This window comes from Zonotrichia albicollis, chromosome Z (genome assembly GCF_047830755.1).
Source record: "Zonotrichia albicollis isolate bZonAlb1 chromosome Z, bZonAlb1.hap1, whole genome shotgun sequence".
NCBI classification, from domain to species: Eukaryota; Metazoa; Chordata; class Aves; order Passeriformes; family Passerellidae; genus Zonotrichia; species Zonotrichia albicollis.
The window spans coordinates 29208458-29236133 of record NC_133860.1 but is presented as its reverse complement, the minus strand read 5'-3'; the positions used below and the strand labels follow the sequence as shown (position 1 = coordinate 29236133).

Genomic DNA, 27676 nt, shown 5'->3' with positions numbered 1-27676 from the left:
TCTAAACCCCCCTGTACATAAATCCTAAACCCTGTGTCTCACCCTCTAATTAGCTAATCTTTTCGCCATTCACCCCGGTGAAGTCCTCTTATCTTCATACAGGTGTCGTCTCCCGTGTAGGGTCAAAGTCCTGCCACCAGACACTTCTGGCAACATTCCAGGACTCCCTGGCCCCCCAAGGGTGGTCTCGGAGGCCCGGCATCTCAGGACTCAGATCCTGAGATCCCACATACTTGATGAATAAAATCTTTAGAAGAAACATTTTGTTTCCAGTAGAATTTCATTTGAAAGTTTTCTATGTCACACATGGAATGAGACTCATGTACTTTATGGTAGCTGTCTGGTGGACAAAAATCAATTGTTTAGTAATTTCAGACTTTTTCACATCTTTTTATACATATGTGGGAGAGCAAGAGAAAGCTATATCAGTTCTTCCATACCACACATCAAGACAAAATCTTTTGAAAGACAAACATGCTGACCTATACCTGCTCCACACACCATTGAGTTGACTTCCCTGAAGACTCAAGACTGACTCCCTGATCAGTTGAATTAAGACCAGCTCTTATATCCACAAGCATCTGCTAAATTCTGGATGCTGAAACTCACCACTCTCCTTTTCTGAGTCAGTAAATTATTAATGACTGACACAAAATGCATGATACCATGTGCATGGAAGAGAGAGTGAAAGAACGCCATAGCAGGATGGTCAATGACTTTGCAGGCATAATTTGCTTGAAGAGACTTTCAACTTGAAGGTTTAAAATCCCCAAACCAACTAAATTAGAAAGGAGCTACAAAGCAGGTTGTTCATGATCTACAGAATAATGATATCAATGCGATCTAATCCCCATGCCCTTGTACATGTCTTCTTTTAACTTCTCAGATCCTAGCTTCCCTGTTTTGATAAGACTAACCAGAATTTATACAGCATCCTTGAAGCCACAGTTCTCCAAATAAGACAGAAACAGGAAAATCCTATGTATATAATAAATCATTTATAGAAAGAACAGAGGTGGGTGACTAAACTAATTAGCCACAAAAGAAGATAAGTAGGCATGCTTTAGTTTGACACATTTATTTGAAGAGAAAACAAACCACCACAGTTAAGAAGGATGGAAATCAAAACAGTCTAATGCAAAAGGGGAATGAGTGAGACCATCTAACTGATAAAGCCCTCATACAGGTCAAAACTTAAAAATCAAATAATTGGACAAATGTGCCTACCAGCAGTCCTCAGAGCAGGGAGACAATGGATTTTGCTACAAACTTTAGCATTCTACTTGCTCCATAAAATGTGAAATACAGAGTGAAGAATAAAGTTCAGCCTCAACACTGAGAATGAACATGAACTGAGAGATAAATCTTCTAAAATATCAACATAACAATATGAAAAAATGTCAGGTTTAAAGATCTCTTTGTGTTCACCAATTCTAAAGGTCTCATGTAAATTCAAGACTTCAGACTTCAAACTTTGTAATATGAAACAATTTTGGTGATGATGGAAGACGAAGGAATTGGTTGTTCTTCCATCCCAGCTCTAGCCCAAAATGATACCATATTTCAAAGAAATCTTTGAATGTGTGTGTCGCGCAGTGCACATCTGATTAATGTAGTGTGTAATTTTTTTTCTCCCTAAAAGTCATCCAGCTAAACATAGACCAGAAAGAACAGAACACAGATAAATACCTTATTTCCATGGAGACTGTTTAGTAGCACGGATATCCTGATTATTGCACTCATTTCAGAATAAACAATAAGTTTGCAACTCTCACTATTCTGTTGGTGACTATGCAGCTCTTCTGTAGCACAAAACACTGACTTAACCAGCCGTGGCAATATTTCTTCCACTGGGATGAGATAATTGGCTTTACGGTTTAATTAAAGACCTTAGACTAGAGCAAATGAAGTCAAAGGACACCTTTCCCTAATATTTCTACACAGGATGACACACAGGAAGTATCAGAGTAGGCAAAAAGCCATACCACAAACAGGTAGAAAGGATGAAAAGAAGCATTCTGATCCAGTTTAATTTAAAATTGCAAAAAATTCTGGATTTATCATGTTCTCTGTTACATAGGTCCAACTTGAAAAACAATAAATACAGCTTTCACCATTCTAGAATTATTTACTTTTGTTTTTCCATCTGTAACCTATTGCAGTCTTTCTCCGTGATACTTACTGAAATACACCTAATAATAAAGAAGAAGAATCACCTTCCTCTTTAACATATTTTCCATGTCACATGCATTCCTAATCTCTGTTTTTATAGCCCACTGTGCAAGTCTGATGTCACTTCATAAGGATTATAGCTTTAAATCTGCTCCTAGAATAAACAGTTATATAAAAAACCCACCAGATATCAGGTAGGATAGGAGATGGAAATCTTCACAAGGTCAATTTTGCTTTCAACTTTCCTGATTAAAACTTCTAAACAGATACTGCAGTAAAGATAGTATCTGTTTTGTAATTTTGTCATGACAAAGCAGACCGAAAAAGCATGACAATCTGCTTTGTCATTTTGTCATGACAAAGCAGACCAAAAAAGCGTTTATTTTAACATGCCAACTTCGACAAGCTCACTTGGTGTACAAGAGTGAAAAATGAGATGGCTCATAGCAATGAGACAAAGAAAAAGAAAAAGTGTTAAAAATTGTGTCTCCTTATAAATCAATTTATTGTATGTTTCTCATTACTAAATTAATTTTACCATTTGTTTTTAGTATAATGAAGAATAAGTTATTTCACAATGTCAACATCACAAGAGCTGCCTCAATTGAAAACTCATGAAGCTGCCACTAGAGAGTCAGTCACTCAATAAAGATATTGTCGATTTAAAATCTCTACAATTTGTCCTTTGTTACTTTCTTACATCTTACAACTTTCTTAAAAATGTTGTAAAATTCTGGATTCAGAGTATCCCAGGAACAAAAGAGATTTCAGTTTTGCTATTTAAAGATTTACATAGATGGTTTTTGCATCTACCTGAGACATTCCCAAAACTTCAGGTGGATGAATGAGGATGCACTTCCACTGCACCTACTCCCACTGAAAATTTAGCAAGCAAGAGTATCATCCTAGACACCCTCAGGTGCTCTCTAGGCAAGGGATGCTACTTGCAATTATGGAAGAGTGGACTGAAGAGGCCCTTCAGCTTCTTATCACTGTCTTACCAGTACAGCACACTGAAGATGTACTGTTGCAGCGAAACCTCAAGAATTGGGCTATTGAAAACCTTCAAGTTTTCTGTCAAAGTTATGCTGCGTTAAACACATTTATGTATTTTTTAAAAAATCTACCTTGTTATGAAGTATAGTAACTTCCTTTTTAGAAAACCCACTCATTGCACCCCAAGTGAATATTTTAAATTTTTAGAAAAGCAGCACAAAGCAGCTACCAAGAGAAGGTATTTTCTGAAAATGAACATTGAGGTTTTTGTCTTGGAGTTTTAGTAGTATAAAACATAGATCATGGAAACTGCTGCTGCAGATAATACATTCGATTAAATTTGGAAAAATCTTTGTTTAAGACAGCCTACTGAATGCATTTGTATGGTGTTCTGCCATGTGGAGAAACACACAGGACAGAAGTTGACTGTTCAAATTACTCTTCACTAGGAATCATTTTGCCTGAACGATTATGTATATGATAATTCAAAAGTTTCACAAGAGGATCTACCTCAGAGTAAACTAAATATGAATGCACTTCACTAGTATTTGCACATCCACAACAGTACACAGAGAGCTTACCAAAGCCAACAGAATACTGCCCCAGTAACTGGCTTAGAGATACATATGGTTTGGGAGTTTCATGATGTGGGATGTGCCACTTTACTGAGCATGAGAAAAAGGAGGTAACTACTTGAACCAGTTATTTAATACCTGTCTCAAGCCTCTCTGGTTTTTCTGAATAAATTATACATTTTTTATAACTAAATTTTTTCAAAAGTCAGAAAGGACAGAACAGTTAGAGAAAAACTCACAGAATATGTACTTCAATAGATGAGAAGAATTCATGAACATGTCAATTTCTCAAAATTTTCTCAAAAAATTGTCCATGCAGATTAATGAGGGGTTTTTTTTTGTGTAAAAAACATACAGTTAAAAGTAACCATATGTACAGAATGTACAGAAAGGGAAGGTAACAAAAAAAATCCAAAGCAGGAGAATCAGAATTTTAATTTGTACATTTTAAATTTAAAGTGTTTTTTTTTTCTTTTTTAATTCCTGTTAAACATCAAAAAATTTGATTTTTTTAATAGAAAGAAGTTTGAAGTAATACCCCATAACAATATCAAGTTATTCATTTGAAGGTGAGAACATGGTGCTGGGTGTGAATAACTATTCTCAGAGACCTCGTCTTCTGGATGTTTAAGCTGTGTGCCTGTTCACAGTCAATGAAGTGTCCAGGAGTGCATCAAAGAGCTGAAAGAGTAGCTGAAGATTAAAAGACAGAAACTGTAATGAAAATATGGTTTTAGAGTAAGAATAAAACACATGGTATTAAGACTGAGAAAATATAGCTCAGTCTATCCATCTTTTTCTTTTTTCTTCCCTGGCTAGAATTAATCTATATTTCATCCACACTCAGGATATTGTATTTTTTGCTAATTCCTATTTCAAGGAGAGAAACTATTGCATTCTTTAACCTTGAAAATATGTCCTGGCTGTGAGATTTTTATGTCATTAAATGTGTTTTATATCTACATATATAAAACATGGACTACAGTTACTAGTAATTAATTTAATATATCTTTGACCATGTAATAAAAATAATAGTAATAATAATAATGACACACCAACTAAGAAGTCTCTGTTGTGTAACTGTCTTTTATTTGAAAGACTCCTTAAGTCTTTAAGAAAAAATTTAATGTCTATTAAAAAGCTTTCCAGTCCACAAACTGCTGTTTTGCAAATTAAACTTTTACTTGTGGTATTCTGATGAAGGGACTTCACGAAGTCCATTAAAATTATATTGAATTGGTATTTTGAAGTGTATCTAATATTTTATAGTACCTAAAAGAAAAAAAAATGTAAAATATGTGGTTGGGATTTACTTCAGTAACCCACTTAGGTTAAACATATCTTTTCTGATCAAATCCTATATCTTTTACATGCACTAAAAAATAACTACAGCAACATATTAATATCTCTAAGAGACTTGATATAGGTACTCTGAGGAATAGCATTTCAGCCATAACTCCAGTCTTGTTATCTCTGGGAAGAAAATAGATATTGTTACAGCAGTAAAAGTATACAGTATGTGTCTAATCAAGAGACGAATTTTAAATAAATCCCTTAAGAGGTCTCAAACATAATGAACTTAATGAAAATTAACACAGTGTGAAACCGAGCAGAAATGGAATGACAGACAGCATAAATCAGTGCTCAGGCTGGAAGTCCTTAAAAGCTTATATTATAATTTTGAAAACAATTATCTTAAGAGGTCTTAATAACAAAAAAGCAGTAAAGCTATTATAGCCATCCTCTGGAGTGCTCCACTTCACCGTGTTATTAAATTGCTAAAACACAAATAATGCACTTTGGGCTAGATGACCTTCATATTTGTTAAGATGAACTCTCTCTGTTTTAAAGCAAGGTCACCAAGCAGGATTCAATTTAGGAGTAAAGAGGTTAAGCAACTTAAAAAATATGTTCGAAAAAAATTTCATCAAGGTAAGGATTAATCTTAATTCTGAATGTGCTGCCTTTAATATCAGTCGACAAATTAAACTTCAAATAAGCCACTCCCCTTTCCAGTAAGGGAGGGACAAATGCAGAGAGTATATGTTTAAATTACAATTTACTGAAAGCACAAAGCAATAGAATAAGGCATACACAATAATAACAGCAATATTAATAGCAAAGATACACAAAACCAGAAGGTATTTTACCCAGAGAAAAATTGTTTACTTCTGGGAAAAAAAACCCCATGATGGTGGCCGCTTCCCACAGGTTGCATTTGTGTGGCTTTCCTCAAAGTCTTATGGCAACTGTTCCCACACATTGCTCATGCAGGTGTCAGGACAAAAGCAAGACGGCAGGGGAATTGCCGTGGCTAGCATTTCCCACACATCAGCACATCAGACTGAGACAATGAAAGATCATGACAAACCAGCCCCACTGGAGCTGGGCTGTCCGAGTCTGGCTGGGCCGCTGCCCCTGTGGGCTCAGTTCTGTGTGCGTGGCTGCACCACCCTTTGTACCTCTCCACCATGCTGGAGGTTGTTCCCATGCATTGCTGCCACTTTTTCAACTGTTCTGTTGTGCTCCCTTAGGCTCAGCTCGGATAGGCCCTGATGAGGTCTCCTATGCTGGGCTTGGTGGGTTTGGCTGGGCTGGGGTCGCCCCTGCCAGCTCTTAGCCTGCAGCAGTCCCTGTGCTGGTCCTGTCAGTTCAGCTTTGCTATCAGTTTGCACCTTCGCTGCTTTCCCCTTCAGCACCATATCCTGCAACCTGGTTCTGGAGAAAACAGGAGGGGAACTGGTGGTGGAGGCAGGTGACAGGGCCAAGGGGCCTGACTTTAACACCTTCCCACTGGAGAGAGAGAAACAAAAAGGTGCTGACTTCCATGGAGTGCTTACATTTTCATCTGAAAACCGTGTCTACCATCAGTGATTAAGTGTTATAGAATAACAATGTAGACACACACACATCATGCTAAGCTGCACCCTCCTCTCTGCAACCAGGATATTTTCCACCCCTTGTTCTATACCATGCACATTATGCCCAGATCTCATATTTTCCAAATATATACATATACATATATCTGCACTTGTAACTGTACACAAGCATAGATATTATATCAATAATCAATGACCATCCCCCTATCTCAACCTTTGTTTTATGGCAAAATCAGCCTCCAGGAGGCTCTGGATAATCTTCTTTCTTTTCTCAAAAATGTCTGCTGGGGATTGCATTCAGGCAATGATAGTCTCCTGTCAGTGTCCACTCTGTAGGATCTACACACTGGCCATATTAAGAGATGAGCAAGTCTTGCTGGCCCATCACTGGCTTTCCATCTCATCTCCATCTCTTTCCTGGGGTTCTCAGAGTCCCATCTGGAATGGTGTTATCAATGGCGCACTGCTGTGCTAGTGGCTGGTACCTGTTCTTTGACTCTTAGCAGTCCCAGAGCAGGAAGGTCCTCTGAGAGACCAGGCAAGGTATTCAGCTGTCTGACTTCCTCTGTCTCCACAGCAGCACTACAAAAGGCCAGTAATGCCCTTTTGGGGTCCTTGAGATACCCTCTCCTGAGGTAATCTGTGCCCAGGATGCACAGGGCCTCTGGGCCAGTCACAGTGGGGTGTGTTTGCCATTTGTTCCCAGCCAGGGTCACTTCAGTTTCCAGTACAGTCATGTGTTGGGATCCCCCTGTCACCGCAGAAATAGAGATGGATTCTGCCCCTACATATCTTGATGGCATCAGGGTACATTGTGCTCTGGGGTCAACTAAAGCCTTATATTCCTCTGGCAAACAGCTAAGGACGGAGCCAATTCAAGGCCAAGTGCTCAGTACTGTTCATCTTCCCTTCAACAATATCTAAGAGTTTACACATATCCTTTGTTTACTTTTGACTAATTTCTCATTTATAATTTTACTTTCCTTTTCAGAAGTCTCTTGTTGGGTTGTGCTAGTAACCCAACAAGTTTCTTCAAATTAAGTTCCTTAATCTTTTCTTTATTGGCGTATATGGATCACTCTACTGGCAGATAGAGAACGTTAAAGTTTTTAAGGTTTTGAATTTTCCTTTGCAAAAATCATTCAAAGTTTTGCCTGTAATTTGTTTATTCAGACATAATAAAAATATGAGATTGTTATTCATTTGTTCCTACGAAATTTTCCCAGTTGTGCAGGTTTCCTACTAGAATAATTCTATACATTAAAATGTTTTACTGTATGTTAGCAGGCAGCTTCTTCTTTGCTACACTTTAACTTCATTTTAAACAATTTCAGGCAAATGCCATGACTACAAATTACCATACAAGTTCCTCAAATCCATGCAGTGTAGCTCAGTTCAGGGCCATATTCAGACCTGTACAAGTCTAGAGGTACAATTCCCTTGAAGACAGTACATTTTCATTATAAATTATTCAGCTCTCTTTTCCTCCACTCACTGACAAATCAATGACTATAATTTCACCACTCAATTACCTTTATTATCTAAAATACTCTGCATTCTACGCAAATATTTAAACCACTCTTTTTGTTGAAGAAATATAATATAAAAAGATTTTACTGTCCTATGCTGTCAAACGTGGCACCTTTCAAAGAGGTGCCACATACCCTCTATAAGGATATATCCACTTAAAGTGAATTAGATCACCAAGAACCCAACATAATACAAGGAAGAAAATCCAAACTATTTTGGGTTCCCTGTACTTGTACATCTAGCTCTCCTAGCTGAGATATAATAAAACCACAGAAAATGTATTCTATGTCGCTCCTGTTCATTTTATTCTTACTATTGTAATATCTAAAAAGTGTCTTAAATCAGTCTCAGTATACTGAAATTTATCAGTGAATGTAGCACTTTAGTGCATAGATCATGGTTTTGGTTTTAAATAATACTAGCAACAAATATCAGAGTGCTTTATATGCCTTAGAATGCACATTTCTAGTAGAAGATGCCACTTGCCTAATTAAAAAAATGAAAAAAAAAAACAATCAAAAGCACTCATCTTCTACTTCTAGCAATAAAGAATGGATCATATTATGTTTTCTGCTTTCAGGATAATGTAGAAATCCTATTAAGGAAACCAGTCTTTCTAAGATTCATCTTGTGCTGGGTTTTTGGGGAGCACTCTCTGTATAAAACCTGCTCTTCAAATGGAAAAAAATCCCACCTTCTTACAAATATCTAGAAGTTAATTGAATGCTAAAGTAAAGTTATATCTAACAGGACTGGACTTGACTTTAGTTATAGAACATCTCAACTTTTCCAGTGTTCTCTGCTACATCACAATGTACTAGTTTAGGAAATAACATACTTAAATGATTTTATCTCAAACAACTATGTCTAAGAAAACAGCAATGTATTCAGAGGGGGATTTAAATATGCTAGAGTATTGTCCTTAGAGAGATTTAATCTGTGTAATGCAGGTGCAAAACATCCTGTCCTTTATTTTACTCCAAAGTTTAAACATTTCCTCTAGAAACATTATTGTGGCATCAATTTCTAACAAATATGAAGTACCCTCCCTTTAAAAAAAATGGATTAATATAAGGCATAATGCTAAAGTATGTGTCAAGTGTAACCTTTATAACTTTGCTTGTCAGGTTTTTCCATTAGAGACCTCATAAGCAGCCCCTGCATATCAGTCACAGTGTACCCTGACAGGTTTAACCTTCCCAAGTGGCTGAATACACCATCTTCACTGCAGCCTATTGACCAAAGCAATAAGCCATTCTGTATAGTGTATTAAAGTCATTTTCCACATGCTACCTCAGCACGACCCATTGTTCATGCTGGCTCCTGCTGACCATGAAAACCTGCACTCCACACTAAATTGCTACACTTTACACCGTTACACCAGTTAAGCAGTAAGCCCCCTACTGAATTGTTTTTTTCCCTTCATTGTCTAAAAAGCACAGCGATTATCACAAATGCTCAAGATATGATTTTAGTCTGCAAATAATAAAAACCAACCCTGCAAATAATTTAAACACTTAAAATATATGCTGACTGTGGAAACTTTATTTTTGTTATAATTCACCAATCCTTTGTTCATAGATATCTAAGGGTGTCAGGCCATCTGTGCAAGCCTGAGCAGCCCTGGGCACTCTGTGTCAAAGGTTGCATTTCAGCCCCATGAAATTCATGCCGTCTCTGCTGAAATCAGCTTTGTTGCTAGACCCTGTGACAAATGACTCCAATCTAGGTTGAATGCCCTTGACTTGACCCTGGCCAGTGAAAACAATAGGGCAGACTCAGCCAGTGGAAAAGATGTTCTGCACTAATGAACCCAGCGGTGGCCACAGGTCAGTTAAAAAAGAGGGGATAATGTTCAATCTTTTCAGGTGCACATTTATAATGAGAGAAGCACACAATCCCTTTCAGGATGGAGCACATATAACAAAGAAAGTATTTGTACACTCATCAAGGCTAATGGACCCTGAGGGTACTATAGGAATATGTTTTTAATTTAATCTTTATTGAATGACCTTACACACTTCATTTTCTCTGCACGGCACCATGAAATGGACACGGTCTCACTAAGTTCAGTGCTGAAAACAGATGAATATATAAATGACCATTGCCTGCTGGGTATGCAGATTAATTTTCTTCCCTTATTTTCACCTTTGTCCACCCTGCTGCTTGCTCCTAACACAATTTCTTATGGCAATATTTCTGCTGTAAAGACTTTTTTTAGCTGCCTACAGTTACTGTACTATTTTCAGCATGGGATAACGAGAAGAGAAAGAGCGTCTGGTACATGTATGTTTAAAGAATTTTTCATCACATGTTGTTCCTCTTTCTGCTGAGAGAAATCTGTGGATAAAGGAGCCCTTTCCCCACTTCACCATGGGGTTCTTCCCACAGGAGATTGATCTTCATAAACTTCTTCAATGCAAATCCATCCCATGGGGAACAGTCCTTCTGAAACTCCTGCAGCATGGATCACTATTTCACAAGGTGCAGTTCTTCGAGGACAACTGCTTCCGTGTCGAGTCCTCTTCCCACACAGGTTCACAGCTTTCTCTCAGGCATCCCCCTGCTCCAGTGTGGGGCTTCTCCATGGGCTGCAGGTGGATCTCTGCATCCCCACAGATCTCCATGGGCTGCAGAGGCACAGCTGCCTCACCAGATGCCTCACCATGGTCTTCAGCAGAGGAATCCCAGCTTGGGCATCTTGAGCATATTCTTACCCTCCTTCTCCACAGACCTTGGTGTCTTCAGTAGTTCCTCTAACATATTCTTACCCCGCAATTTTCTGGCTACAATTTCCTCTGCACAATAACACTTTTTTCTCCTTAAATCTATTATTACAGAGGTGTTACCGTAGTTTCTAATGGGCATAGCCTTGATCAGTAACACATCAGTCTTTGGAGCTGGGGATTGTCTTTGCTGGACATGAAGGAAGCTTCTGGCAACTGCTCACAGAAACCACACTTTTAGTTCCCCCACCTACCAAAGCCTGGCCATGCAAACCCAAGAAAAAATATGACTTCTCTCTAGTATCTCTTCCTAAGTTGTCCTGTTCTTGCAAAGGGAAGACTCTTATCTCTCAATGCTTCTGATGCATAACACAGGCATGCTTTGGCATTTTTAAATTAATTTCTGTGAATGCAACTACACCAGGCTGTACAGAACTTCTTCCTATACTCTATTAATAATTTTGTTGCAATGCTGTACCCTGCTATGCTCCATTGCTCTCTAGTTTGAATTCAAACATAAATCAACTTTGTGCAACTTCTGAAATTCATTGGAGGCCACTCCTAGAACCTAACCCTGAGTTTCCCTGTATATATTATTACCAACATATGAAGGAGGAGAAATCCTTGTCATAAACTGAAAGATGCCCTAAAAAAGCCTTTCATAAATTCAAAATACACTACTCAAAAAAAGTTGCATCAAAACCTGAAGATTATATTGGGATTAAAGCTTTATTTTCCTTTAAAAAAGTTTAACTGGTATTGCAAGCTGGTGAGGAAAACCACTAGATATTCTTATGCAATTTCAAGACCCAAATCCTCCAAACAAACTGCTCCCAATACAATCCTGTATGATAATTTTTTGCATGAAAACCAACCAATGTAAAAGCCACATGAGGTTCTGCTAAGAAAACTACACTCCCATATGCAATCAAAAGAGGTTCTACTTTCAAAAGAATATAGGCTAGTAAAATCTGGTTGCTTACAAAAATTAACATCTGCATTTCCTCTTCCCTTTTCAATAAAGAAAGGAGATGTCTGGAAGTCTTAGTTAAATGACTGATTACTGATTGTTTTACAGTTAATGCCTAAGGATCCAGGCAAGTATCATTTTCTTAAATACTCTGTGAATAGTGATATGAAAGACAGTTCATACCTCAAAGGACTTACAGACTGAAGGAACAAGAAAAGTACCTAGGAAAAAAAAAATCAAAAGTAGAGCTACATGAAGGGACTTAAAGCAACCTAATAGACTAATAGTAATTAAGAAAATATAAAGGTCAGCAGTACCAGGGCAATGATCCCTGCACTCACCACTGGAGCAGCTGCGCCTTGAACACTGTGTTCAGTTTTGGGCTTCTCATGGCAACAAAGACATTGAGGTACTGGAGCAAGCCCAAAAAAGGGTAATGGGGCTGGGGAAGGTCTGGATCATAAGCAAGACCAGGTGCAGGTGAGGCAGCTGAGGGTACTTAGCCTGGAGAACAGCAGGCTCGGCTTCCGAGTTCTTTTCAGACTTCACAGCTACCTGAAAAGAGATTGTAGCCAGGTGGAGGCCAGTCTCTTCCCCCAGGGAACAAGGCAGCATGGCCTCAAGTTGCTCCAGGGAATGTTAAGATTGGGTGTTAGGCAAAATTTCTTCATGAAAAAGATTGGCAAGCTTCAGAACTGGCTGCCCAGGGAAGTGGTGGGATTGAGCACTTGGGGTATGGGTTAGTGGTGGGCTAGGCAGTGTTTGGTTAATGTTCAGACCTGATGAACTTAAAATATTTTCCATCCCATATGATTCTCTAATTTTATCTAAAATACAGGCATAGTTTAACAAGGTTTTTTAATGTTTACCATTTTTATCTTTTCTTACAGCAAACCTAGTAAGACACGGGTATATCATGGTGCAGTACAAGTGTCCAGCCATATTTAAAGGATGTGCACAGAGCTATTCCATAGATTCTTTGCTTGTTTCAGCTACAGGATTGACTGATTTTGGTAACTAAGAAAATATAACTACCTAATTCATGAAGAACAAGGAGTATCACAAATGACATCAGGCTTTTGAGACTAAGGTACACAAGAAAAGAGAATGGAGGAAAAACTTAGACATTTAATTCCTGGGGCTGCAAGCCAGAGGCCTGCAGTGAAACTGAAATGCAGGAGAATTATATAGATCTGATTAGAAAGTAATTTTTTTATTTGGACTTCTCATGTATAATTGGATTGCCCATAAAATCAGACTGTTAACCTATAAAGGAATTGGATTTAGCCTATGTTTAGGTAGATCATTCAAACGAGCTCTCAGTGCTCAAGGAGAACACAAGATCTTCACTTTTGCATAATACACAGTGTTTATGATGGTCCCTTAAATAATCAAAAGAATTTACACAACTAAAGTAAGAATTTTAACACTGAGGAAAAGGTCATTGGGGTAGAGACAAATCTGGTTCTTTTGTGTAGAAATGGTAATTAAAGCCATGAAAACAGATGAGGTTATTGAGGAGAACATATCAAAGGTTGCAAATCAACATGGCCACACAACCTCCCTGACCTTCCTTCAATGCTAAGCAAGTTGCTGCAGAAATCAATGATTTCAAAGTTCTGTAGTCTCACCAAAGCATATGTCTTATTATGAAAAGAAAGTGGTTTTACTGTTTCCACACTCACACAACCAAATACTAACCCCCACACTAATCAAAAAGAAAAGGGACCAAATGGCAGGAATATGACATTAAGCCCAGCGCAAAAATATTAATTAGAGAAACTTGCAGAAAAGTGAAGACACAGAAGCAGACCTTTGACCTACTCTTAAAGCGTTGCCAAAACTATAGCAGTGCTCTGGAGCAAGAAAGAAAGGATTTATACATTTAAGATGATGAAGTGCCTCAGCAGATGAGCATCTGAGCCAAAAAAGGGGCAATTTTGTTTAGCATAGAATTGCTTTTACAAATAACTGTCCAAAACAAGGTTTATTGTACAGTAAATATACTTAGCATTCTTTGATTCAATGAGAGATTCAAAATTTCCTATTACTTTGTTATGAAGTTTGATTTTATCTTCATTCACCATACACAGATTACACTGCGCTGTGACAGCCTGAGTCAAACTTGTCCGTGGCTGAGACTTAGAAGCTCACAGTGTATTATCATTAAATTGCATGGATGAAGATTATGTCTATTATTTCTACAGCTAAAAGAGGGCTTTGAGTACGTGAACTCAGATTGAAATTGTATGACTTTTACAATACAAAACAAATCCAACCACTCATTTATTGGCCATTTCTCTATATGTGCTTGCTTAATTGTGATTCAGTTTTGCAATATTTTTTACTTTTCTGAGTAAATTAGGATTCACAGTCTATAAAGCAAGAAAAGATTCAGTCCAAGTTAAGATGTTGGTCATGGTCAGATAAGAGATGCTTGTTGCACGCATTTATTTTACTGTCCTGAGAACATAGTTGTTTTCTACCCATGTATATACAAATAGATATAAGGATATTAGAAGGGAATATAAATCAGATATCTAATTCATAATTGGCTTTCAACAAAATTTGATCATCTCTTTCTCTTTATCTCCCTTAAATTTATGATTGAACTTTCTGACCAACTGAAATATTTCTTTTCCCATCATGGATGGGCAGTTCCTACCACTTACTTTCAGTACTAAATGAAGTAGTGTAAAAACCAGTCACTGCTGCTGCAGGATTATTTTTTCCATCATTCATGTCCAAATACTCACATTAGCATGAGAATAATTCAACTATAGGATAACTAATCTTAAGTAGGTATCAGCATTACCAAAGCTTGGAAATAGCATTGGAAACTAGGAGTTGCTGAAATTCTTCAATGCTTTTGATAGTAATTTAATTTTTTATTTAGGATTACCTGATTTTGTTTTGAAACATAATGATGAATTTTAATTATTATTACTAAACTTTACATGCTAACTTTATACTTGTTTGCATAATCCTTATTTTTCCCATTTAAAAAAAAAAAAAAATGGCAGAATAAGAAAAGAAAAAAATAAGGGGAAAAAAGAAAACTACATCTATTAAATCTTCCCAAGGTCATTGCCCTGTGTCTTTTTCTGCCTCTCAACAAAGTACTCATTTTTCTAAGCTTCCTGTCAGTGTGCCATGATATCCTTCACATCTGCTTGTGCCTTTGCTTTTATTAACAGAAAATACAGCCATAGCTTTAGTGTCATGTGTACTATAAAGACAGGATTTTCAAGAGATTTGACAACTCTCATATTTTCTGAAGTATTCTCTATGTAACACAGAAACCGTTTATTACTCCTAAGTAGTGACTGTCTCTCCAGCTTGAATAATGAAGTCCTCTAGGTCAGTATTTTCTACAAGGATGCATTTTAGAAAGAATTCCTCTGCAGTCCAGCACTAAAACAATGGGTGTCATAATAGAAATCTATGTACTATCAATCCTAGATGCCACTGTAATCAATCTAATTCTTTGGGCAATGAAAATACCATATGTTATTGTGTTAAACTAAGAATTTTGTTTTTCCAAAATATTTATAAGAAACATAATAAAATTATTTATAGGGATGAGCTCTGCTGTGGAAGGTAGGATAAATTAGACCTATGAACAGTACTTTCAGCTGCAGGAGATTTACATCTGCTACCTGTAAAACAAATATCCACATGGTGCAGGAAAATAGTTTTTGAGAATTATACAGTACCCAAGCAAAACATTCAGAGCTTCACAGTATTTTGTCTATAAAAATCCCAAATTTATCACAATTTAAAAAATTACTCATCATTAACTAACATGCAAATGTATTTTATTTCTATCCTGAAATTACACAGTTCTTTAAACAAGAGCTTTTATTAGGTGATTCTCACAAAATTATGGAATACAAAATATGAGAATAAACTTCCATACAAATAATTAGAAAATATCTGGTACAATTTTAACAGAAGAATATGTAAACAATATCCAGTTTAGACCCTGAATCAGAAATACACCAACCTTGCACACATTAAAATAATGAATAATCTTATGACTAATTCTGCAAAATCCAATTATGCATATACTTAAGCCTTTTTTTTTCATCTTGGAGGATATAGAGATTTTTAATATCAGTTGTTAGTTAAATATGTTTGATATACTTGGTATGTTTCAGGTCACTTTATTTTAGCAACATAAGTACTCTACTAATGCAGAACAAAAAACAGAAAAATTGATCACAATCCCTTAGCTTTTTGTTTGTATGCTATTTGGACTTTTTCTCTATCAGTGTTAAGGAAAAACAAAATGTACAATAGTTAGTTGAAGGATTCCAAGGTCAAAATTAAATTTCTAAGTCTGCATTGAAGTCAACTCTACTGTTTCTAGTTTTAATTATATGGGAAAATGCTAAAGGAGTGCTACAATCAAACAATAATTAAAACAGTTTTGAAACATAAGTACTGGTTGAGTCTTACTGAAATTGCATCTGAAAACATCATTTGCATACTTTTAAGTCTAAGCCTGATGTAATTGCACAGCATTCTCCGCTGCATGATTCATATTCAGGAGCCAGATTGTCCTCCCACAGCAACATAAATACATTCTTCTATTATTGTCAGGCTGTAAGCAGGGCTGGAGGAAAAATCTTTGCATGGAATAGGTGGAGAACTGAGAACAGCGGTGAGAGGTGCTGGTCTTTGTGTTCCTCTGCAAGATCCTCTCCAACTAAACCGCTTCCGACCACAGTGAAAAGCTGTTCCAGTATGCCAGAGAATATACATTTGTTCTATTTGTTTGTAGCCTCTATTAATAGAATAGCTAAAGACTCATAGCAAACTTTCAGTTTCTGACATTCCTTACACTTCTTCCTCCACATTTCTTTTTAGTTGTATTCTTCCCCAAACAGACTCATTCAGGGCTAAACTCTTAGCATCACTAATGCTAAATATACCACAACTACATGTGAAAAACTAGTGGTCTTCTGAGTAACTATACAGAGGAGCTGCTGTTCCTCCTTTCATGGTCAGAAGAAGCATTCACCAATACTAAGATCAAGGAAAAAAATCCTTGATGTTAGCTTAATTTTTGATCTTTAAAGTGCTTTACAAACCCACTTAATCTCCCCAATACCCCACTCAAGTCACTTGTGCTGTACAGATGTGCAAATTGACCTTTGGAAGTTGAGGGACTCACCTAGAAGCACAGAATAAATATATCTTTTAAACAGAGCTGGATTTCAGGACCGTCCTGCTTGAGCCTCTGTTCATATTTTGATGCCTTTCAGTATGAATAAATTATAGGTTTTCAAGAATAAATGTGAGAGTGAATAAATAAGTTATAGGGAGACACAATCATAGGCCAGTCCTGATTCACCCCCAAGGCTTGCTCATTTCTACATAGTACACTTTCAACAATCTTAGTATCTCAGAATAAATGTAGTTTTAAATGTACACTATTGACAAAAGACAGGTTCTCCTTAGGACTGTGAAGGGAAACTTGTGCAGAATATCCTTTTGCCAATTGACTCTAGAATAAATTTAATTTAGAGGGATAGGGTGTTTTCTCTGTTTTCTGTTTCTGAAGGAACTACCTTTACAGAAGATTAAGCTTACTTAACTACATGTGTAAATGGCTTTGAAATGCAGAGCAAATGGACACAAGCCCATTGGGCACCTACACTGTTGAATACATACCCATTCTACGGGACATTCAAGTGGTTAAAGCAGTAGCCTTTGCCTGTTTGAAGTTCATGTTCATCTAATGATGATCCAGTGCACTGAGATGACTGCAAAACTAAAGACTGAAAAATAAACAAAGAAACAGTCTGCTTGCTCCCTAACATAGAAACACACAAACATTTTGTAAATAACTTCAGATTAGTTTATTTTTTTTTTCTTCACAGCACAGATGTCCTAGCAAAACAGCTCCAGATTCTGCTCTGTTTTCCAGTTCTTCAGTGGCCTCTTTTGACAAACACCAGAAATATTTTTACTTCTCAAGGAACAGATCTTTGGCTGGACATAAAAAGTTTTCTTTGTCTGATGCAAGTTATCCAAATACCCCCAAATTAAAATCCATCAGGTAATGTTGTAATTTGCTTTTGTGAAATACAGGTTAGCAATCTGTACTTTTTTGTCACTTTGTCAGTTCCAGAAAATTTGAATGGACATGCATAGTTTATAATTGTTTGGTCAAAAATCATCATCTCCCTTACTCATTCCAAGCCTGATACAGTGGGCCACTGACTGTCCAGACAAGAAGTACAAGAGGAAACCTGGCTCAGAGATTGCTAAAACACCCAAAGCAACAACAAAAATATCAAGAAAAGAATTTAAAAATTGGACTGACCATTATAATTTATAGGAAATGTTTTTGAAACTACTCTATAAAGTACTTCTAGTCAAAGATTCCATGAAGTACATTTCATGCTGCCTGATTCCTGAGGGAGAAAAATTCACACGGAGTTAATTTTAGTTATTTATAAAACATCATTTATAACATAGTATCTACAACAAGGTACTGTTCTTTTTTCTGTCTTCAAAGTGATGATAGTTTCCAAGAGCTGCAAGACCCTAAACGTTTCACAATACAGTGTAATACTATTTTGTGAAGACCAAGAAAAACCCCAAAAGATTCAAAACTTTTGTAAAAGCACCTACCATTTTCTAAGCACAGTATTAAAATGCAGTAGATAACATAACCAGTCTGTCAGGGTCTTTCATGAGGAGAGAAATGAGAATATTCTGTTGTCATATTAAGTTAGGATGATGATGACAATATTATTAGCACAAGAACTTGGAAAAAACCCCTTTTTGTCTAAATATCATACTGTTTTCTAAAGTATGTATAGCAGAAACAGTATCGTTCAATGAACAGGGGAAAATAAACAAATAGAGTGGCTATTTTATTATTCTCCATGCACTTTGCCAGACTACCCCTCTGACTGGAGTCAATGTTACATCATGTTTTCACTCTAAAAAGCTATGTTTTTAAAAATACTTTACCCTTTAGGACCAAGACAAACTTTGGAGCATCCCTTGGTGGATGCATGTAATATCTCTGGATTGCTGTAGTCCTGCCTATTTGCATTCCATATGTCGTCTTTGATGGAAAACAGAAAAAAGAGCATTAGCCCACAGAACTACTCTGCACTTTTTACTTTAGATGCAACAATTGTGCATCCATAGGTAACAGAGAAAAAGGACACCCTCAAGGCACTTCTCATTTATGTGTTCTGTTCGCTCAAAGATTTTATTTTTCTTTCATCATTATCAAGATCAGATTGTGACCTTTTTAAAACTAGTTCAATGTGGAAGAATCCCACTCTCCCCATTTCATGGCTTGCCTTCCTACTTGCCATCATTTTTTAATGCTTCAAACTGTTCTATAATATTATAAATATTTTAAATAGAATGTTAGATTTAAAATGTATGATTTCTGCATCTGGACTTTGTTAATAAATACTGTCACCCTTTATATAAAATTTCATCCATAACAAAATTTAGTCTAAGCAAAATATATATCACTGTGTAGTTCTAAATTACAACTGATAGTAATTACAAACTGAAGCAAAAATAGAGGACATAATCAAGTAAGAATATCTCCATTGCCTCAAGATATGTAAAAGCACCTAATATGTCAGCCTGGCTCTTGTAAATGCACTAGCTACAGCTCTTTTCATTACACCCTCATATGATCTAATTTTGTCACAGTCCTTGAGTAACCTGGAACAGACACTGTTACCTCAGATCACAACACTTTGCAATTCAGTACATAATATTTTTCTAAACAGGAAGAAAGGAAAGAAGAATGCATATCAGAGGAAGTACTTGGTCAGCTGCTTGCAGTGTTCACGTCCAATGAATGATAGAATAAATTCCTGATACTGTGTATTATTTGTAGTCAGATAAGTGCTGAAGAAATAGCTGAATTAGAATACAGACCACAAACTCTTATAATTTAAATATGATGTATATTAATATTGTACATTATTAGTCTTACATTCTATCTGTGTTTGAAACTGGTTGCAATGGTGGAATTGTATCTTGGCTCAGTCAAGAAGTACTGGGTACAAAAATCCAAAGAGAAAACTTGAATATAATGAGTGACATTTATGACACCCTTGCTAATTTTTCTTTTTTCCTCTGTCAAGAGTCAATGTAATTCTGGGATACAATAACTGATTTTTAAATAAAATTAATATGCTTAGAAATCTAAATGATGAACTGAGTATTTCAGTCATTATCTTGTTGATGAACAATATCTCACTTGTTGTGAAGTTATAATTTGTGGGACCAGAACAAGACTGAGTGCTGAGATTACCACCACTGCCCAGTCTGGACACAGTGGAACCCCAGTATGCTCCCCACCTGAGTACTGCTGGTCCAAACCAAGCAGCAATCTCATCTTTTATCAAGAAATAGGCACAGTTGGGAAACAGATTTGTTCTCTTTGGCTTTTAAATTACTTACTTCATCTGAGCACTCAAAATCTCCCAAGGATTCTTGGTTAAGTACTGGTTTTTTGTCTTCTCTGTTTGCTGGAGTAATATAGTGAGAGATTAGAAGAGACTGAGAAAAGAAAGATGAAACTTTATGGGCTTTCTAACCTTATCTTTTAAATTTAACAGAATTAGTTTTATTTTTTGTCTTATTTGACCTCAAAATGAGAATTTTTAAAAATCCTTTAAAAAAGGAAAGTTTTTGGCAAAAATCTGCAAGGCAAATATGTGCACTGGACTTGCATCCAGCAGTCCTGGTCTCTATTGGATCTCTATTCACTTTGACTAAAGCAGAGTTGGAACATCCTGTGCATGAACTGAGGAAATGGAGAAGTACCTTTAGTATGTTTTTATTGCTTAAAATAATATAATTATTTGATAAATTTATTAAATAAACATGACCATGAAATCTATATAAAATTTCTTTTAAAATCAGTGTATGCATTATAAACCCTAACAAAACTTACACTTACAATTTTCAGTATTTCCGAAGACTTCCAGCTTTTCCAAATAGTATTTCAGTAAATCATGGGAAATGATAGAGGCAAATTTTACACAGGAAATACACGCTGAAAGCGTTATAATAATAGGAAGAATTACATGAATCCTATAAAATGTAATGAACTAACATTATTGACCAAGAAAAATATTTTTTCCTTAAGAATAATCTTCTATGTTTTTCCATTGAACTCTTAGGGGTGAAAATGAGCATACTTATTTCACAGTAAAAAATAAATAGGAAACTCTGCCACTTTAAGAAATCTATTCTCAGCATTCCACAGAATTTTCTAAGTAGCTTTTATTGACAACTAGCTACCTTGCAAACATTACTATCACACATCAGACTGAATTTTTAAATGTATGTTTAGAAAAATTTGAAACATTTGATTGCATGCATTACAAAGTAAATGCCTTTTAATATATTGGACCAGGTTTTTCCATGCAAAAATGTAACTGCTGCTGGAGAAGCTATAAATAGGAATTATTTTATTTGAGCTACCTAATTATTGCATAGTAAACAGCTTCCAGCTTTTAATGATATTTTATTTTACCTACATTATTCAGGCTGAAATCCTATATGATTTTCAATGTTTTAAGACAACTTTCAGAGCACTTGCAAAAGATGTCATCCCCTTTCACACATCAGGCAAATGTTGATGGCTTTACTAGGGGCACCAAAGATATTTTCAAAATATTTTACCGTATTCAATAATTTTCTTTGGGAATAAAATTTCATGTTTAGATAAAAAATAGCCCAAAGGTAAGTAGTTTTGGGGCTTATTTTCTTTAAAATTTGTCATATTTATAAATCTAGGTTGTTGTTTCCATATACAAAATGCAAACTTACATCTAATGATATTAACTCTTCCACTCTACCACCCTTCCAGGTGGAATATATAGTGTGCATAATATATATGCATATATATATATACACACATATATATATTGGAGGCACCTGAAACCATATAATGTCATATAGAAACCTCTAGACCATATAGAAGGCTCTTCAGGACTGCATCCCAATAACCCAACTTTTGGTACTCAAATAATTAAATGTGAGACACATTCAACATCTAAAAAACATACCTTGAGTATGTGCACAAACATAGGCAAGAGTTTTCATCACCAGCTTTTTATGAAAAGAGTGATCGATCTCTGGATCATTTAAGACAGAAAATTTTTATATCTTCATATTGTGAAGAGACTGCTTGATCTGTACATTCCTGTAATTATCTGTACATTATGCATGCAGAGAACTGTTGGAAAAAACACAAGGGGAGAGTAGCACCTTTTATCTTAGTCCTGTTAATGTACTACCCCCATCCAAAGCAGGATATTAGAGCCTAGATCTGCACCCTGAAGATGCTTAACTAAAGGTTAAATATGGTCATCTCTACAACTACTCATGAGATTTCGGGTAACATCTCTTGGCAATGTCCCAACACCTTTACCAAAACTCAGCAGAACTTGGGTTAATGTTTATAGATACATTTCTGACCAGACTTCAGTCTTTTGCTCTCTGATTTGCTGATTTTTCCTTATTCTTTTTTCACTTTGCAGTGACTACCGTGCAGTCATGCATTGCTGGATTAACAGGCTTGACAATTGTTCCTCCACCTGGCCTGCAGCAGCATCATTTTGAAAGGCTTTGCAAACCTGGCAAGGATTCCTGAGACTAAGCACTCTCTGCTTCTTTCTTTTGCTTGTTTAACCAGCTAACACTATTCCCTAAAACATGTTTCTTCATTACTGAAATTGCCAATACACACTTGATAAAGTAGCTTTTAACTAAGAATAACCCTTCACCTCTCAAGTACTTTTGAACTTTAGATTAGGCTTCTGGGTGTTGCGGGACCATACTCAAGCACTGCTATACAGCACAGGAGTAGCATGATTTTGTGTCTGTCAATCTATAAATGGAATATAATCAATATTCATTATATTTAGAACATAAGAACTATATTTACAAGGAGAGAAATAAAATAAAAATCACACTGGCAAGTTATATTTGCATGAACATAGAGATGGTTGGTTTTCTTACATGCTGCTGAGTAAGCATAATTTAAACACTTATAACACTTAATCCTAGAATTCATTCAAAATATAACCCTACCCTAGGTTCATTTCCGCCACTTGTGGAAATGCACCAAAAGCTGCCACATAGCCTTTGCCCTTGTATTTGGAGTTGGATTAAGGATACCTTCTCATTGCCTCTAAAAGATAACTAAATCAAAAGCGCAATTTCAACGAAAAGATTGAATGTCAGGAAAGCTTTTTGAGCTTTTTTAAGCTACTTTGTGAAAGAGCTGTTTGCTGTCTCCTATTACCAATTATCTTCATTCTTTACTTAACTGTGAATAGAATTTAAAAGTTACTGGAGTGCAAATGTTCCCTACCACCTGCTGTGGCAGTAGTTCTAACTGCTCTTATCTTTGTACCTGTTTTCTATCTAAATATTAATAAGTGCATAAACTACAGCAGGGAACACATCTTTTTGCTTGCTCTAAAGAGAGATCAGACAATGCAAGACAGCTTTGGACTATAGAAGTTTCATAGTGAATAAAAAAATTATTTATATAGTTTTCACTGAATAAAAAAATATAGGAAATCCATCTACGGCCTGAAAGAAGACACAGATATGTCCCTAAAAGCGGAGTCACCTAAGCACACCACTTTTGTGACAAACCATATCATCTCTGTGGTATCGAGGTTTTTTAAGAATAAGGGCAAGTTTTACCTACCAGACCATTCAAAATCCATCTTCCCCTCCTTTTCTTCCTACCTTCTCTGTTTTGTATAAACCTTGTGTATTACTGATTTGATGTTGGTCAAGTAAATGATGAAGATTGATTTTATTAGAATTTCGCTGCCCATTGTAAAAGGCATTTAGGTGAGTATGGAACACCAGCAAACCAAGTCCACAAAACTTCCAGCAGCTTTTTTATGTTCAGAAAAATTGGTAGGAAAGGAGAAGAACAGAATGGAGGAGGAAAAGAAATGGTACTTACTATGATTCTTGCTTTGTCATTAAGACATTACAGAAAGAAGAGGAGCTGGAGGGTCACTGTATTGATAATATGATGGGAGAAAACAGGAGATTATATCCTTTCTTCATTAGTTAATGTTATACAATATAGCCCTTTCTCTGGAAATAAATACAACAAAGAGTAGTTGTCTTAGGAACTAAAGCATATTTTTATATAAATTTTCTAGTAAATTATTTGAAATATAACTAAATTTGATTGCCTTAAGTATTTTCTTAATGTCTATATTCAATTAATAAGGAATCAGGAAAATAATTAAACTGAATTAAATTTAAATATAGCAGATATCCGACTTAGCAGGTTGCTTAGATTATTTAAAATATTTATGCAGTAGCAGTGATAGTTTCATTGTACATGAAAACATAAAAAATATAAGCTCCAGTTGATGCACATATAGTAAGCAGACCATTAGGAGTTAACAGCTGTAGGCTAGGTCTAATTCAGTATTAGATTCACACATCTTAGCTTTTTCTTTTTCCAGAATCAATATCTGCAAATAATAAATGAGATCCCAAAGGGTTGAGTTAAGCTCCAACTGCCACAGAGTAACTCTGCAATTGGTCATTGACTCAATAATGCAGGTGAGCTTCACACTGTAGAACATCTTTAGCACACTATAATAGAAAATTAATAGCGTTCAAATCAGTAGCAGGGTTACCCTAAGGATTACATAATAGCTTGGGTTAGAACAATCATCTAGCTCCAAGAAGTGTAAAATGTCATAAAACTAGAAAGATATAGAATAGTTCCTACATTAAGAATAATTTGTGTAGTGTACACTGACTTTTATAAAACACATTAAACAACAAAGATCTGCATTATAAAAGTGTAGAGCTGAAAATATTGCCAGCAAACCGCATTGCAGTGGTGTCCATGGGAAATATGAAAATCATATATCACTGTACTGTTATTAATAAGACTACAGAATTCAGTTTACTACTGTATTAGTAAAGGATTCATGTTAGTTACTGTAGCACTATAATAAAAAGTGAAAAACAGCATGTCCACAAAAGCACTTGTAAGATACTAATATAATAATAATAATAATAATAATAATAATAATAATAATAATAATAATAGTAGTAGTAGTAGTAGTAGTAGTAATGATGATAACAATAATAGTGCTTTACCAGATTGCAGATAAAATAGCAAGTATTCCTTACAGACTGTAGAGATTCTTTTATGTATAGTACTTTGGGACATGGTATATCAAGGGATTATTTATATTCAGTAATCAACTTAAGTGCATGAAAAATTATATGAGGCTTATTTACAGCAGAATAGTATGGTAGCAATCTAGCAGCATTAGGGACTAATAAGCACCTGGACACAAAAAGAGCATTCTCAGAAACCTAAAGAAATGTCAGAAAACTTCTCCACTGCCCAGCACAAATACCTATCTCCCTGAAAGAAACAATACACTGCACAGCATGCAATATAATATCAATTATTTATTTTTACCACTTTTCAGCAGCAGGGATCACTTTGCACAGTTAAGGGCCCAGAGACAAAATTGAAATAGATACTATTTCTCAATCTGTGTAGCATGTGAGGACAGGTAGACACTATGGACAGCATTCCTAAGCATTAAAAACTAAGGTTCAGCCATTGACATAAATTTAAATGGAAAATGCTTTCCACAATATTTTGAAAAAAAATAAGCATGAAAACCTCAGACTCCCCACAATTACTGTATTAATTCAGTTCATTTACTAAATAAAATAGTGACTTCAGATTTTCTCATTCCAATGCTGAACAACAAAATATACTCACTACATTATGCTGATTGTCCCATTTCCAGCTAGAAATTGTATATTTCCAGTTAATCTCTCAAACTTTCTTCATAGGTGCCTGCTGCTCCAAATTTAAATGGAACTTGACACACATATCACAGTCATTATAAGATCGAGTTCAGACTTACCCGTGGGCAGCTACCATCCCATACATCGCCATAGAAAAAAGCAGCTCGTGGCATTCCCCGCAGGCTACTTGTACTTTTCAGAGGAGTAATGTCCTCACCCAGCTTGGCACCAGCTGTAGGAATAAAAGATAGGAGTGGAGAATAAAATCCTCTGCTGCTCCGGTGTCTTCCCTGTGGCTCTTTTTCATAGTGACTTGTGCCATACACAAAATGGCACCTCTCTTTAAATGCGGAGAGGTCCAGGCTTTATATACCAGGCGTGAGAAACGCGAGTATACCACAAAACACTAGTTCCTTATCATGCGCTTGTTAGCTTGTCCAATCTATGGCAATCACTTTGGTCCCAGGGGTTGAAAGACACAAGGCGCAGGGAAAAAGCAAAGCAAAAGCTGAAGAAAGATCAATACTGCACTGTGAAACAAGAAATGTAGGCTATTTACTTTTCATTGATCTGATGATGCAGGAGAAACACCTCAGACTGGCATTAAATTGAGGGAATATATCTTCTGTGATTTTTCACCACAAGGTCAAGAAAGTGTCAAAAAGAAATTAGAACAAACAGAAACTAATCACAGGAGTAAAATAAAACTATTAAACCACATTACAAAACTACATGGAAGCATAACTAAGTGTGAGGCTGAATAAGGTTCGCAATAAAATAAACACTGCTAGCTCTTATCAGTTTCAACTTGCACCTGAATTGAATGCAAGAAAATTCGTTGTAGGAAGCAGGTTAAAACAAATCAAAGTATAATGTTAGTGCAGAGGCCTGTTCAAAAAAGTATATAGAATTACAGTATTAGAAAAATTTATATGGCTCACATCAAAGACAGACATACGTGTTCACTTGCATTAACTTATTTAAACAAATAAGGTTTTACCTTTTCTGGTGTGAAAAGGAAGGGAAGGGCAGGCTTAGGCTACTTGTTTTTCTTACCTTAAAAGTGATGTAGAGTACATATCTTTCTATAGAAATGTTAATCATTGTGATATGACTTTGAAGTCTTGTAGGTGGAAAAGTAGAAAGATTACAACTGGATAGTTCAACAGGCAATCGCTTATGTACATAGAACATTACAGACCACCAAATGTTGCTTTAAGAGACCAAAGCAAAAAGCCCAAATATCTGGAATTTAAACTTGTAAACAATTTGTTTAATGGCATTCAAGGCTTATTTAGGTGTTTGGTTAAAATTTTCCCCTAATGAAATCCTTATCAGTGCTTCTTAATCTGGCAAAATAGACACCACCTCAAAAAAACATAAAAATTACTTTGTTTTCATAAGCAAATGTGAGCACTGTGTCAAGTTATGGAGGTGACAAACAAGTATGCTAAAGAAAGACCTCCTTCATAACTAGGAAGAGTGAAGGGGGAATTCTTCTGAAGGAAGGCAAATAACAGTTAATTGTTCTCCAAAAAACAGGAAGGAAACAACAATGTGATCTCACATAAAAAATGCTGAAAAAAAGAGTCAGAGAAAATTAAGAAATTGTCCTCTATCTTGATTTCTTATTCATTTAAGGTATAGGTATAGACCTTCTAGAAAAGGTAGAAAATGACATCTTAAGAAGGAGATGCAGAGTTCAGACTGTCTGTTTATCATTAAGGATTTGATTTACTGAAAAAAATATACATTCTCAGTGGTGAATTCATTGGTGAATTCACAGTTTAAATATAAATTCTTTTAGTGTTAAAGTACACACCATACTCTTATGATGGAAAAATAAACATAAATTGGCATTCAGAGCAAGAGTCAAATGACAAAGTAGGGAAATAAGAGGAGCAAAGTGTGTTATATATTGCAATTATTTATTATTTTCATTTTAAAGGATTTATAATTTTGTCAATAGTCATTAGTTAAAAAATATATTTGCCA

The 27676-nt window shown here is 35.8% G+C and overlaps 1 long non-coding RNA gene across 2 annotated transcripts in view; it reads right to left on the bottom strand.

The window, feature by feature from the left end:
* The window catches only part of LOC141727109 (uncharacterized), a 101176-nt gene extending 75023 nt beyond the window's left edge, over nucleotides 1-26153 (bottom strand). Inside the window, exons 1-3 of one of the 2 annotated variants that reach the window (XR_012578158.1) lie at nucleotides 25801-26153; nucleotides 23844-23980; nucleotides 21928-22091 (exon numbers count right to left, since the gene is read on the bottom strand). This is a non-coding gene — a long non-coding RNA (uncharacterized LOC141727109). Of the gene's footprint in view, nucleotides 1-21927; nucleotides 22092-23843; nucleotides 23981-25800 lie in introns of those variants that run through there. The other variant, XR_012578159.1, reaches the window with a different exon arrangement.
* Nucleotides 26154-27676: the final 1523 nt, after the last annotated feature.